We start from the raw sequence: 16349 nt of genomic DNA on the forward strand, positions 1-16349 counted from the left end.
GTTAAAAGCATTTCTGTAAAGTGGGCTACCACAGCTAAAAAGCTGCATCTTCTATCGTGACATACCTGTTGTTAATTCAGATCACCAATTTTCAATGTAGTTTCTCTACATATACCCAGAAGGAAGCTAGAAAATTTCAGGGAGCCTTGAAAGCTGAGTATATGCCATACCAAAAGATCCCAATATGTATAAATATTGTTTATATATAAAAATCAAAAGAACAAAGACGTCGGACACTGATTTAAAAAAAAAAAAAAAGACTACACAACTTTCCATTTCTTTCAAAACATCACCTCCACACTGGAGCAAAAGATGGCAGGAGCCTTCACAAACAAGCATCTAAATAAATGCTGTACATGGGGGTTGGAGGACAAACCAGCCAATGAGTTGACAAGGACCTTCAAAAGAAGAAGAATTTGTACTTTAAGACCCCTCATAACCTCCTGCTTCCTTCAGCAATTTGAGTGCTGAATTTCTGTATGTGCAACCAGCTTAATAGGGACTTCAAACATCCAAAATGTAAAGCCTGATTTGCCAGACTGGCACTTGCTGAGAAAACTGCCTTCTGTAGAACAAACCCATTATCTAGCCACAATGGAAGTCAGTGTCTGAAAGATTTCCCTGACAAGCTATTAATATAAAATTATTTTACGTTAGCACAAAATTTGATCTTACTTTTATTCCACAGAACAATGTGGAAAGGGAAAAAAAAAAACAGAAAAAAAAAAAAAGGAAGTCCCAGATTTAATTATATATAAGAGTGAAAATGCAACCATGAGATTATTTTAGACTTTCATCACCCAGTTTGTTCCATCTTTAGTGAGATAAGGATCACGAACTGTTAATCTTCCCTTTTAGTCTTTCTGAAGAGTCAAAAGTGAATAGCTTTGCCAGCAGGCAGAAGACTGCCAGGAACCTGGATGGACCGAATACAGCAACAACCTGCCAGATCTTCCCACCAGACAAGCACATTCTCTGGCATAAGACTCATCTCTTCTCTCTACTTATGTGTTTACAGAAGGTATTTCCAACTCTCATTAAAAGCACCTCTAAAACCAATTTTGAGAAGCATCCAAAATATCACCATAAATGTTTTCCACTTCAAGCTTCCAAGCAGGGGAAAAAGTAAAGTAAAATTTAGAAAAGTTTTCCAGATTAAGTAGCCTGATGAACTTGCTCTTACCTGGGCAAGATGCTTTGGGTAGTTTTCTGTTGGCAGTCAGGGGTTAACACTGTTTCCAAATGACATTCCTTCTTTCCCCTCCCATTATAAATGATTAGTCAGGCTTTTTTTTTTTTTCTTTCTAAATGTGAACGGAGGGGAAAAGCTCTGTAATCCTATACAACCCCTCAATGAATTCAAGTGTAAGGACTCCAGTACCTGCACAGTTCTACTGAGAGAATTACCACCTCCATGAGATCAGCATTTAAAGCTGGCAGTGCTACCAAAAGGCCAGTCCTCACTTCTTCATCATTCCCAAGCCCAGCTCCCCAGTCCTGAAGCACGAGGATTGATCTGGATTAAAACAGACCCTAGCAAGCAAATTGAACAGCTTCACATTTCTAGCCTGAAGCTGTAGCAATACACAGATCAAGGTGTAAGACCGTGGCCCAGATTTGTCTGCATACTAAAAGGTTCTTACTAGAGAGCACACTCAAGACAGAGCTGTGCCATCAGCGAGAGCTGTGCAAAACTTGTAAATACTGATGATCTTGGAGGAATTTGCATCTTACCAGGTCTAATTCAATTCCCCAAACCAAGATCTGTCATTTCCAAAGAACTGAAATTGCAGAACCAAAAGCACAGAGATCTAAGACACCATTAAACTTGTTTCCCACAAGCATTTGGATTACATTAAAGACTTTGCAACAGGTTAGAGAATGCCTCAATACTGTTGTGTTTTCAGTATACCATTGCTTTTCAAACGAGTCATAACTTTCAACAAGTACTTTACTGACAGTTCTCTAAAGTTAGTTGCACCTCATCTATGGTCACTTAAAAAAAAAAGAAAGTTTTCTTAACATTTTCTTGTGATTTAAATTCAAACCTTGATGCAAAATAAACTTAAGCGCTGAAAGCTTCCTTTCTCCCCCAAAAGGTCAGTCTATCAAAAGATTGTAGTTAAGTAAAAAAAAAAAAAGCCTACTTCAGGTCACGAAAACAGTTGTCCTAAGGCTATTTTAGCTTTTCAACTACAGCAACTTCTGCAGTATGCTCTCTAATTGAATGGAAGACTGATGTTTCATCTTCATTTACCGTAGAGATCTAAAGGTTCCCTGTATTAAACTGCTCGCACCTCCTTTGCAGTGCCCCAGTACACTTGCACTCCGATCTGCTAACAGGGGAAAATGGGTTTCCTTATTTGTTTTGGTAACAGCCATTAGCACACACTTTTACCAAATCCTAAGGGCTTACCTAATTAACCTTTTAAAAACAGTAACCCGATCACCAACAGTATTTTATGCTGATGCAATTTATTAAGTTCTCTCTCCCACAAAAATATACCCAGTTTTGAAATAAAATGAATTCAATGAAAATTCATCTTTTTTTTATGGAAAGATGCAGAGACAGTAGTGGCAAAGTGATTAATATGACTGAAAAAACGTTACCAAGTTTGTACCCGCTTCACACTGTGCTGCCCATACCGAGATTTGGGTTAGTTCCTGAAGCAAAAGGGTCAGCCGTGATTATGTTTTTCCCACAGGCATTCAGCTCATGCTACAGCCAAGCTCTGATGCCGCCCAAGAGCCCTGCTGCTGTAATACAGATGTTACGGATCTTGCTTCTTGGCTCATAGGGGAGACGTGTCAGTAGCAAGTTCAATGAAGTGACAGAAATGTTGCTGCTTGCAGCATCCTACTCTAAGAGCACTCAAACTCTGTCAGAATAAGATTCAGTTGAAAACTAAAACCACATTTAGTTTATACGCATATTTAAGTATTTTTATATTACTTCTGTGTGTATGTATACTCATGTGAATGCATGCATCTTTGATAGTTATTAACATCTCTATTCACCCAAAACCAAAAACGCTTAACACAACAAAATGCTCTAATAGTGGTTTGTGTATTTTTCCAGATTTACCCTATAATTTGTTGTGATAGTCTGGTTTAGTCTATTAAAGCAGTTACACATTGGACCATTATCTTATTTTCCCTAAAATAGAATCAGACAAATTCTTAACTATTTTTAAACCACATCATCTGATTGTTTTCATGGCTTCAGAGTAATTTTTGTCCAGTCAGCTGAAATAACCCTTTCAAGACAGCATATTTACCTCTGAGAAACAATCCTAGTTAGAAATCAGTCAACTCTGTTCATATTACAGATCTGAAAAATTGTTAAATTTAGAGTTCCCATTTGGACAGCTCTCAGGGTGAGATGACGTATTACAGACATTCAGATTCTGTGCAATACAGGCACAAACAGTTTCTATACAGATGTGACAGGCAGGGCTTGCAAGCATTCCATGCATCATGAACGAATTTAATTTTTAAAAAATATATAAGTCTACAAGCCAAAAATATCTAAATGAGCTGATGCAGTGATTTTTAAAACAGTTTTGTTTTAATGTGATAGAACAGATATTGTTTTTGTTTTTTAAATAACAATGCAAAGCAAGCAGATATGCTTATCAATTGAACAATTCAAATCCTTTGCAGGAACAACCTTTTTAAGTACCTTATAATTCCCTGTTACAAATAACTTTACAGATAACTGAGTGACTTTTGTAATACTCAGTGGTTTTGTGGTACTTAGGAACTGTTAAACAAACAGTACACCAAAACAGTTGTCTCACTGGATATAGTCACAGCAGTTCCCGGTCAACAAACCTTTTATTTTTCCATGGAAAAGCTCCTTCAGAAATTAAAGTGAGGGATTTTTACGCTATTTAAAAATAAATAAATAATAATAATAAACTACACAGAGAAGTATTACCTCACAAGGCAGGAGTTACCCATTAAGTTATGTTGTCTTCTGCTTTGCTAGCTCAAGATCTTATTTCTCTACTTAACTGAAAGCTGTTTAAGTACGGTCAATTAACTCGTTTAGCAAATAATATTTAAGTGTTTCTTCAGTCACACATAAGTTCAGCTAGTTTCAGTTTCAATTTGAATCTGATCCTGACAAAATACTGCATGGAATTTATCATCTTGCACCTAAGATAACTCTAAATAGAGTGATAAACCTAAGACATAATTTCTAATTTGATTGTGACTACTCAGAAACTGCTCACAAATTCAAACCAAGAGACTTGTAGCAGTTTTTTAAAACAGCAAAATACACTGACTAAGCTATGGAAAAGATGTATAGGAAAAAAAAATGTAATGACATCCATCAAGAGAGACCAGGAAATGAGATTCTGGCCTTTGTGCTATACATAAATCTCTTTATAATCCCTAAAATATCGATCATGTTGGAATTAACATTATTCAGACATTGAAAAGGATGCATATAAAATCAAAAGTGATGCTCCTCCTACACTTCCAAGACCAAAATAAAAAAAAAAAGGGATCTAAACTACTCAGAAAGATAATTATAAGGGATTCTGTACCAGGATGCTACAGAAGGTATCAGAACTGTCAATTAAGATGTAATTTTTCTGCCTTCCTTTGGAACTGATTTAAAGTAAGTATTTTTGTCAGATCTTATTTCTCTCAAAAAGACTTTCCTGCTCCACATGTAATAGTGAAGCTTCTATTAGCAGCTCTCCAGCTCTCAGAGCTGGCTAAAAATAACTTCTATAAAAGTTTTTGCTCATCAAATCATTATTGCTTTTCCATTTAAATTTTTGTTGAATTTAACATATTTCTACAAAATCTAATAAAAACCAAAACTGTTTGCTACACATCATCATTCTGTTTACACAAGAAAAGATTCACTTTAACAAAACTTGTTCCAGCACACCTTGATACTTCACGGTACTTTTACTTTAGTTCTCGTCCAAGTTCAACCAACTAAGAGCCACAATTAATCCTTCAGGGCAGTTTCATCTGGCTTGCTGTCTTCTTCCTACTATCTCGCTTCCTAAAGGCACTTTGCAACAACAGTTCAGGTGATCCACAGCATGGTCCTTGTTGCTAGCTTTCTCACGGGTCCTAGGGCTCCTTCCACCACACAACAGGCAAACAAGTTAGCAGGAGATGAGAAAGGCTTCCATGGAAGAGGCAGTGGATCCTTCAGGGAGCAAACACACACCGGAATAATTAATCTGGCTCAATCCTAAAGCCCCTCAGAAAAGGCATAACTAAAGAGGAAAAGTCATGCTGTACGTTCTTTGATAGCTGGATTCTGTTCCTGGCTACTGACTGCAGCGATAAGGCAGTGACAGATACTGATCCATACGTAGACTGATGGCACTCCCATCAATGCAATAAATCCAGTCATACAACAAACAGGCAAGGAAAGGCTCCAGTGTACTCAGTGCCATCTCCCCAGTGACCTCTGCTGCCTACCTGGCTGAAGAGACCGGACATACTCCTCTCCAGTGTCCTCTAAATGACAGTTTTAACACTTCAGGCTGAAGAGGTTTAGCACTGCTGGAACACTGACTCATTTTCCAGAATGTGTTTTATTGCAAACAATTTCATTTCAATTCAGAAAACATAGAATGGTACTTCTACCAACCGCATGTATATACTTTAAATCCTTCCTCAGCCTTCCATTTCCTATTTAGCTCACAAACCATCTTTGCTTGGCAAGTTCTTGTAGTTTTTAGTCTTACAATGAGCTTTTCAGATCTCCTCTTTTCATTACAGAAATACTTAGTACAAGTTTCTGAATCTCTACAGACTCAACCAGTGCCTGCTCACCTCCCAGACCTCTTATTTTTCTTCTTCTTAAACAAAAACAGCTTGTAAAACACTTACATGTTTTCCCATCTTGAATAGATATGCCCCATAAATAATATGTCCGAGTAAAGTTATAACCACTTGCTCAAATGCTTTATCCACGTATGCACAGGATACAACTTCAAAACAGCAGAGCAGGCTCTTGCTAGGTATTTGTGCTGCCCTTCGCTACCTACCTATTTGCTTTGGACAGGTTTTTTTTGAAAGTGGGCACAAGTCTAAACACACCCTGTCTGGATGCAGACTGCTCCTTCCTCTTATCTTGAACCACGGCACACACAATGCTGAGAAAGCGGGTACCACTGGCTACCCAAGTATTTCAGAGCTTCCGATCTCATCAGGCTTGCAAGGAAAGGACTTTAACTGCAGGAGCACAAGGCACTTAAGAGTAAAGCAAGCAATGTGAAACAAGCACAAGGATCTAAAGTTACTGACTCTTCAGTTACCACCTTGGTTAAGTGGGAGGGGAAGGACCCACATCCCATTATACCCTTTTAAAAGTGTGAGGTCCGCAAGTATTTCAGGCTATTCAGAACTCCTCCTGCCCTCCCCTTGTCCAGTCAGTCCATCTTACCAATGGCAGTGGTTGCTCAGTAAAATATATATGCTTTACAACTTATACACGAGGTTCCAGATTTGTAACTTCTTCAGGTCCACAGCAGCTCTGCTTTTTCCTATGTATATGGCATAATCTCATCTTATTTCATAGTCCCAGTTTTTCAGGAGGACCATGCTGCTGCCAGGTCTTTTTTAGATCATTATCTGTGGAGCAGTAGATTTAATGATTATTTTAGGATCTACTTTACTGTACAGCTTTTGTCCATTTTCTAATTTTAATAGCAATTTTTTGTTCAGTGACCCACACACCAGGTGGTCTGAGTGGGAATTTAAGCTACCTTTTGTAAATACTAACAAAGCAATGAAAATTAACGAAGCGTAAAACGCAGGAAATTAACTTCTCATCGCATCAATTTATCTACCCACCTAAATGAGTTTAAAATACCAGCTTCGAGCAGTCTGATGTTCTAGGGACACTCAGCTGCCACTTCATTTATAGTCTGTTTCCTTAGCAACATTATAATCCATCTGGCTGCAGAAAGCTAAATTCCTAAACCATATCCTCCTGTACACCGGAAATAGCCTCAGAAGCATTCACATTTTAAGTAGCATCCAGTCATCATGATTAGCGAGCATATAAATGAAGCCAAAAGGCAGTAACGTTCTTAAAACACATACAACTCTCCACGCTCGAGCTTGAGTAAGTGATTCACATGCTGAGAATGCACACAGGCTTTCGACTTCCAGGTGTTACAACAGCATCCCTTCCTTAGCACTGCTGCCCTAAGCAAAGCTCCTGAAGACCCAAGTCCCTTGCTCTGAGAGGGAAAGACCTTGCACGTCTTCTTCCAGCAAGCGTCAGAAATGGGAACACTTCCCTCATCCTTGTGCCACCAGGCCCAGCTAGAGGATTCTGAAGGAGCCTTCGTACAAGGTCAATATGTTCTCTTCAGACTTCTCTATCAGAAGTAATATGAAAAGCCTGGGATGCAATACTGCTGACAGCAACCAACAAAACCCAGGGAAAGCTAATCACATTACAAAGGATTGCTACTTGTCTTAAAATACTTACTTCAGGGGTTTTTTTTTTGCATCTAGAACTAAAACTATCATCAGTAAACACTAAAATAAGAATCTAGTCCCCAACAGCAGCATTTACTCATTGTTAAGAACCCAAGAATGATAAATATGCGTTTTTTCACCATTTTCATCGTGTACTCAGCAATGCAACCTGTGTCACACACTCTCTAAATCCTCTTTGTGGTGGGAAAAGCATGTCTAGTGGGGCACCCCATGCTGACCGGTCTCTTCTGGGAGCAGAATCAGTTGCGGTTCTCTGTTACTTGCAGGTTTACTTTAATATGCATGCTACACATTTGCAGCATTTATGTCAGAGACTATGTCAGCACGGGTGTCTTGTATTAGAAGGAGAAAGTGCTGTCCAGCTGTGTGATGATCCTTAGTGCGTTCCACAGCCTCAGGCTAGCCCACAAAACAGCTCCTATCTCATGTGGATCCAGCTCATCCCTAATCTGTGACTCAAGACAAGTCTTTCTCACAGTGTTTTTCCAGTGCTCGCTGAAGTAATTTGCTATGCGTAGTCACCCCGAAACCTTTAGGTAAGATACAAATATTCAGGAGAACCAATTCTGAGATTGGAGGGGAACTAGAAATTCAGCTTGGCTACATCAGTGCAAAGATGAAACTGAATACTGCCAGAGCATCTTCCCCCAGGATGAAGGGACACAACTTTACATAGCAGAATGCATCTCACATATTGCACAAATTTGGCAACACCAACCTGTAAATTAAATTCAGTTCTAACCTAGCAGGCAAGCTCGTCGGTTACGTACACAGAGGGAACAACTTCTTCATTGCCTGCATCTCACAAAGGCTCACCAACAGTGAGCTGGTGGTCTCTAACCCACAAAATGGTTTTGCCACACAGTGAACCGTTTCAGCGACAACGCTACCGCAGCTTTGCCTGCCCACACCGTGTGGTGATGGCGGAACACAAGTCCGTATTGCCTGATCTGCTGACAACCACCGAAGAGAGATTTCTCTTTCGTAAATCAGGACTCTGGTCTGGTGAGGAGCTGAGCAGTGCTTCTCACTGCTATTCACCAGCTTGCATTCCGACAGGAATAGTTAATGCAGTAGCACCTACTCCAGACTCCCAATGTTCCCCTCGAAGAACACTGCAGCAGGGACACACTTACATAAGTTCTTCTTATGGAAAGTCTGATTGGAAGAGTAACTGCAAGTTCAGTCCCACCTGACTGTCTATTACAATCAACATTTCCTAGATGCTTTGGTGGTGGCTGGTTCCAAGAGAGAACAAAACGGGGCTGACCGTCAGACAGAAGCAATGCTGGCTCTTCCTGGCTTTTCTCCCATGCGAGGGAAGAAATGGGTCAAATGCCCAAACATCAGTCTAATATCACTTATGCATTCAAACACTTCTATGCTACATGAGCGACCACAAGTTCTCAGGAGATGGTCTATCAATCATAGATTAACTGACGGATACAGTTCATTAAACTCATTCTTTGAATATGTTTTCAAAACGCATATAATCTTTTCACTATGTGGATGACAGCTGTTTGAAACACTTAGGGCCTGGCTTTGTAGCAGCCCCCAGACCGAGCAGCGAACTGGGCAGGCCTTTGGGCAGCGTCTGGCAACTGCGTTACGTGCTCCCCAGTACAAACCCCCAGCTCACCATCTTAGGGTGGTCTGCTCCCTCAGCAGTGTTTGCTTCTCCCCCAGCCCCCGTTTCCTTCCTACTAGACTGATCTCACCTAATTTCAACAGAGCTCTGAAGTAATCACATCAGCTTGGCCCGCAAGCAGACAGAACATGAATTTCTGGAGAGCAAAATTCATCTAAACTCAAACAGCTAGCCGAAACAATAATCTTGTTTCTTAAGAATGCTGTGTATGAATGCCACATCTTTATGTTTCTACATCTGTCTGCACGCGTCTGCACTGTCTGAACCAACTGCTTCAGATGTATGCTTCTGTGCAACTGCTGCATAATGCTTGATAGGTGCATGCCTCCCAGGAACAGAGACAGCCTTTGAGAACAGCAGGGAAACCTGAGGGAATTATATGGGGACTACAATTTCTGCCTTGCTGGTGATATCTAGAAGCACAGCACCGCATTGCCAACGTGCTGTGGGGATGCTTTTTCAGGTCTATCATTTGTGGTGGCTGTGAACCACATGTGTAATCCAGCTGGTTTGGATCTAGCGGTTTAACAGCAGAAGCGCTATTACCTGAGACTTTACGCTTTGATATTTCTGGAAAAGATGTATGCAGCCCAAACTTGCCTTCTTATCAAAACGATGGGAACGGGGAGGGAAAAAGCTCTGAACTTCCCTCAGCCGGAGCTCTCAGCCCCATCCCTGGGCTCACACAACAACTGCAATGGAAATTTCTTATGGCAGATGTCCTGATACCAGTACAGCACAGTACAACCTCTGCCTGTTATAAATACTCCGAACACGTTATTGTGAGTCAGCATTAAATATTGCCGAATTTGTTTCAAATGCCACCTCCTTATCATAAATGACACACTTGGAGCCTGAGCAGACACGCTGAAGATGTGGTAGTGTGACGGATGGAATTAATTTCTCAGCGCTATCGACTCACGAACCCTTCAAATCAGAGATAAGGCAAGAGGTGGGAGGCCCCACTGCTACTCAGTGCATTTTGCACTGAAAATAAACAGGTAGCTCCTCTCCAGGCCACACAAAAATTTGTCCAGAGCACTCAATACAAGCATACAAAGGTCTGGGGTATTAGTGAGTACTTTTGAGGAAAAGCAAAGTGCAAACATACTCTTTTGATGTTTCATGGCGTGTCTTTGGCTAGACGTAGGAAGGTTGGAATTTGGTTCGGAGGTTTTTACTTTGTGACATGAAACAATTTTGGTAGTAATGGGAAGTGCAGTAAATTTGGATACAGATCGTTTGAAATAATTATCTGCCTTTAGAGTTAATACAAATTATAAAGGCTATGCGCATAGACTTAGTGATAAAGGACTCAGAAGAAGATCACGAACACATTATGTGCATCTACTTCTAAAACACATCCACAAAAAGCATGCAAGACTCCAGAAATGTTTCAAGAAAATTCAGAAGTGACAACTGACAGAAGATTCTAAATCAAAATGAACAAGTAATAAAAGGCTTGTTGGAATAACATCTACTGAAGATACGAATTTAATCAGCACATAATATCATGTGTTTTCAAATTACTTTTCAAGTCTGACAAAAAAAAAGTAATCTATTTTTCACAAGATATCACACCCTCTTTTCTATCATTACACACAATGAACCTTGTACAATCCTTTGAAAGGGATAATTTTGTGAATTATACTACTGATGCAGAAAACTTGCATCGATAACTATTTCTAAGTAGTATCAGGCATCAAGTTCTAAGACAGCTTTAGAAAGACAGAAGTATTATTTTTTAACTTGCATTAAAAATACACTTTCTCCCTACCTGTTGCAAAGTTTTCCCCACCTTTTCAAAGCAACGCAAACCAAACATCTTCTGTTTGTGAAGTTTTTCCTGTAAATCTGCATCTAGCACAGTACTGTTCTTAAAATAGGGAGACAACTTGCACAAAACAGGAAGGTCGTGAAGATAACATATTGCTCCTGAAGAACAGAGATAACACTGCCACAGAAGCACACATTAAAATTAATTATTACACATTCAGGGTTGTAAATAAGGCATATGACTGTAGATTGAATAACGACAAGAAAATTAAGAACTGCAAAGGTGCTCACTAAGGATTAATGTTGAGTAAACGCAGCTGTCCTAAAAGGTAGACAGCAAGGCTAGAAGAGCCATCAGGACTCTCACCGCACTAAGCAGAGAGTATAATTCAACACAGAGAGCATAATTCAACCACAGGGATAAAACACTTTCTGGACAAGCTTATTTTTCTCCATTGACCATACAGGTGCCTGGAAGGCTAGTTGAGACTACCTCAGAGTTACCATAGTCCACGGATTATTTCCAATTTCCCCTGAAAGGTAGCCTGTTGTCACTGGGTTTCAATTTGCTGTGCAGGGGTCCATAAGCCTAATGAGGTTGGAAAAAAATAAAAAATAAAACACAGTACAAGCTAGCTAGCTTTTAGAAGCTCATGTTGAAGACTCAGATTTACCTCCTAAAGCACCAGCATCCATTCACTGCCCACAATGACGCAAGCACCTGCTGGAAAACACAATTCATGATCACGTGGGAGAAAGAAATGAGAAACTTCAAGGAGACTAGAGGGCTGCAAACTAGATTAGGATAAAATATTCTAACTGCCCAATTAAAATGACCAGCAACCAGAAATTATATATGAAATCAACCAAGGGAAGAATCTGGCAAAAAAATGCAACAACCAGCTGGCCAACAAGACAGCCCAGAAGAAACAGGGCAGTAAGGGTAAAATATTGTGGGGAAAACAACAGTAAATTCACCAGACAGCATTGCCCTGCAGACAACAGAACAGGAACCAAACCCCAAAGTTTCACCGTCCTCTTTAAGTCGGCAATATTATATAAGAATTGTGAGATACCATGGGATAATTCAGATAGTCATCTTTATAACCCTTATATAAAGCATTCTATTTCCCTTCATTATTAATCCATGCATGAATCAAAAACGACTGCTACAAGCTCAGGTAGTTAAAGCCTGAACTGGCATCTACAGGTTCTAAATCTGCCAAGAACATCGGAAGTGATCATAGATATCCCACTAAAAAAACACTTAACTTGTTTCCATTTGCTTTAGGGATGGAAAAAAAATGTAAGAAATACACACCCATAAACCATGTTAAAAAAATAAGCACTACTAAGGTTTGAAAGTCAGCCTCTCAAGTCTTGAGAAGTAACAGTTACGAAACTTTAATTAAACGCCACGACATAGCCTTTAATTACATGACTAAATACTATTTACCCACACAGAATCCAACTTCCTTCGGAAGGCCCAGCACTTGTATTCTCCAAAATTATTGTGTGTTACCATGTCGTATTTAATCAACACAGTTCAAACCTCGCATTAGTAACTCCAAGGAGGAGAAAATCAAGGAAGAGATGCAAAAATCATCCGCTAATTTTGGCTGCCTGATTTTAGATGGTAAATGCTCTGAAAAAAAACGTATCCTAGATAGTATAAAGCATAGCTCCCAAAACCCACATCACCAACACTTCATAGCTTTAAATTTTCAAACACTTATGTGCTTATGTGGTCTGAACAATGTTCTTTTAAACACGGCTTGTGTATAATCTACATCTAGATTGAGGTAAATTAGGTTACAGTTATGCAAGAGATTTCTCTAAGTGCCATTCAAACCAGTGGGGGGACTCCAACACTTCAACACGTGCCTAAGTGTAAATATCTTACTGAATCAGTGCTTCTACTCGGAGAAGAAAAGGAAAGCTCGCCTTTCTCCTAACGTACATGTTGAAATGTCTCAATGTTGAGATTAATATTTTGTAAATTTCCATTCAAATGGAATTGAATGGAATTTCACTGAGACCTCAGCTTAAACCACCTGTTTGGGAAAGTACTTTAAAGCATATACCAAGTCCCATCGCACATGTAAGGTTTAGGTAATATTTAAGCAATATCCACAGCTGAAAATGAGGCAACTGAACATTTTTCCTACTTAACTTTGAACTGCACTACCAGCTAGGTTAGTAAAAAAAAAAAAAGAGCTGCTAGCGAATACACAGAGAAAATACACCATTCTATTAAAGTATTTTATATGTCTATGAGAGAGAGTGCGACCTGACAGATCCGTTTTCAACCTGAGATTCTAATTCTAGGTTTTATGACCGAGATTCCTTAGACAAGCAGTCACTCTTCCTCTTGCCTCACTTTCCTAATTTGTAACAATTAAGTTTGATATCTTTTAGATTTGCTTGGAAAATCATTTATAAGACTATTACAAGAGATTACCTGGACATATCAATACCCCAAAATCAAGTACAGTGTAAAATACAACGCTTATACTAGCACCATTTCATTACAGAACCAAACTATGAGATACTGCAAAACTGTGAACAAATCCACACATTTACAGAATGCTATGAAGTATGCAGGCTTTGTTTGTAAATTCAGTGACAAAAAAAGAGACAGCAAGCACGGCTGGGGTCCAAAAGATTGATTTTAAACATCTAGTCTAACAGTTTTAACAGGCTAGTACTCTCTCCAGGCATCTAAAAGTAAATAATCTTCTTTAGAGCATTTTAGAAAGTTACTTGCTCTGATCCTTTTAGCAAAGTGATTAGGAAAACATCCAAACAACATGCCGTGGATGCACTGACATCTGGCCACTGGGACTGCTCATGGGCAGATGCTGTCCTGGGGAATGGTCCCAGACAAGCAGAAGGAAGCTGTGTAGGCCTTGCTCCTGCCCTGACAACCTTTCCCTTTGGGGCAAGCGGGAAGGCTGCCCAACCTGCACCTACTCCCTCTGCACCCACCCATACAAGTAGAGAAAGAAGCAGCCCTGGCAGTTCTCAGCAGAAAAGCGGTATTTAATAGTGTCCGAGCTCCTGGATGCAGGCAAATTAGATCACAGTGACTGAGCACAGAGTTAAGAGAGATTACTTCCAGCATTACTGACAGCCCAAGCCCACACCAGCAAACCCAACAACGCTGGGAACCATCCCTGGGCGATGCAACTTGCTCGGTCATGCCGAGTGCCCAACTGCTAAGGCCAGCATGGCGTGCTTCTCGCACAGGCCACCACAGCTCCCCCACGCAATTCTTGGGCATGACTTGGGCTCAGCACAGCCCAGGGAACAGTCCCTACCACTTGTTCATATTCAGCTACCCTGATCAGGAAGGTAGGAGAGGCTAAGCAGCACTGACAAGGGCAACTGGCTTCAGGACCAGAGAACAACCACGGGTACGTTTAATTAACTGGCAGAGAAATGTGGGTAGCATCTCCGAGCTTTACCTGCTGTTACTCTTAGAGAATGATTTTAAATGTCAACTACCATTAAGTACACAAAAATTATCCATCTACATATAGTAGTACACAAGAATTAAAAATGAGCTCATTTCGGCTTGTTCCTGTTTCCTCTGCTTGCTCCTTGCACGTGATCTACTGACATCCACGGCCTCATCTTATTTTCTTCCACTTAACAAAAAAAAGTTCTATACTTGATATGCCCTCTTACGGTAAGACCACCCCCTAATAAATGAGTCATGCAAAACAGCGTAAGAAGCCAGGTTTCTGAGGGACGATCATCTCGCAGTAAATATTTCTAACAAAAGTTATTTAGAAATGATAATTCTACTAATTACCAGTCATTACCAAATCTGCTTCTGTAGATGAAAAATATAATTACAAGTGAATCAATTACGTTATCCTGGAAACTTGGCTACAGCAATGTTGGCAAATACATTTTCACAACAGGTAACGGCACAAAAACAACAGTAAAAATACATTTGAGAGCTGTCAGCAGACAGCTGTTCTGTGTAAGTAATACTCTCTGAAACCTCTTCACAGTTTCACGTAGCTAGAAACGCTCTGTTTAACCTGTACAAAGCTGTCCCTTTTACAATTGAGTTCGACAGCAATTTTGTTTAACCATCCTCTTGGGCACAGATCGTAACCTCACTGAGGCCATTTGGGCTGTGCGTGTCACTACCACCTGCCTCTGCATGCACGTCCCATTTTCCTCAAAAAGTGGTTTTATTGTTTGCGAGGAAAACTTTATCGCACGCTTTAACTATTTCAGCCTGCGCTGTATTACGACTTTTAAAAGCCAAGTATACAGAAGACCTCGCCGAAAAGAGCGCACCCGTTGCAAAATAGCTGGTATTTGAAGCGAGGCGCTTCTTTTTGCCACAGGAGCGCCTCCCGCAGCGGGAGCACCGTGTGCCTACGGGACACCGGCCACGCCAGCGGCGGGTCCCGGCTGATCGCGGACTTTTGCACGATTAGGACGGGAAGACGACAGCCGGCAGCTCCCCGCCGCCCCGGGCAGGACGGGGCAGGGCGAGGCCAGCCCCCGGCGGCCGGCACCGGGCCGGAAGCGCCGCTCCCGCCGTGCCGAGGCCCCGCCGCCGCCGCCGCCCCCCCGGGGGACCCCCGCCGGGCCCCCGCTGCGCCCCCCGGGGAGGGCAGAGCCCCCTCGCCTCGCCTCACCTCGCAGCGTGGCCGGCGCCCTGCGGAGCCCCGGCCTGAGCCCATCCCTGCGGGAAGTTCCCTGCCATCGCAGCGGCCGGGGGGAACAAAAGCTTCGAAGCCGGCAGCAGGAGGAGGAAGAGGAGGAGGAGGAGGAGGAAGGGCAGCGCAGGCAACAGAGCGAGGGGCATCGCTCGCCCGCGGCGCCGCTGCCCCTGCCCGCCGACACCACCGCGGAGGGCAGCCCGCTCAGCGCCGCCTCCCCATTCGCTCCGGCGGCGGCTCGGCTGCACGGGCAGCGCCGCGGAACCGCCGGAGCGAGGGGCGAGCAGGCGAGCCAGCGCCTCCCCGCCTGCCTGCCTGCCTACCCGTCCGTCCGCCCGTCCGCCTGCGCTGCCCGCCCGCAGCCTCCCCACGGCCGCCCGCCCGCCCGTGTCCCGCTCGCCGCAGCGCCGCCGGGCCCCGCCCGCGCCTCCGCCCGCCCGCGCCGCGGCTCCGCCTGCTGGGGCTCGGCGCACGCTCCGGCCCGGCCGAGCCGCGGCTCCCGACGGCGGCACGGCGCTCCCCGGCGGAGCGGAGCCGCCCCCGGACCGCCCCCGGGCGGAGAGGGGCCCGCCGCCGGGCGTGGGGTTGGGAGGGGGAGATGGAGGTGCTGGGGTGGTGCGGGCAGGGGATGTGGGTCCGGAGGAGCCTCCTCTGCCAGGCAGGGGCAGCAGCAGGGTGTGCACCTTGGGGTGCTGTTACTGCAGCCCCTGTGTATGTGGAGGGAAGATTAATAATAAAATCGT

General features: G+C 42.5%; 1 protein-coding gene across 2 annotated transcripts in view; it reads right to left on the minus strand.

Moving 5' to 3' along the window:
- The window catches only part of GPR63 (G protein-coupled receptor 63), a 29718-nt gene extending 13739 nt beyond the window's left edge, over positions 1 to 15979 (minus strand). For both annotated transcript variants that reach the window (XM_035561774.2, XM_035561772.2), the window contains exon 1: positions 15583 to 15979. The gene's annotated coding sequence lies outside the window, so the exon portion shown is untranslated. The remainder of the gene's footprint in view (positions 1 to 15582) is intronic.
- Between the last annotated feature and the right edge of the window lie 370 nt (positions 15980 to 16349).

This window comes from Cygnus atratus, chromosome 3, assembly GCF_013377495.2.
Source record: "Cygnus atratus isolate AKBS03 ecotype Queensland, Australia chromosome 3, CAtr_DNAZoo_HiC_assembly, whole genome shotgun sequence".
Classification (NCBI taxonomy): Eukaryota; Metazoa; Chordata; class Aves; order Anseriformes; family Anatidae; genus Cygnus; species Cygnus atratus.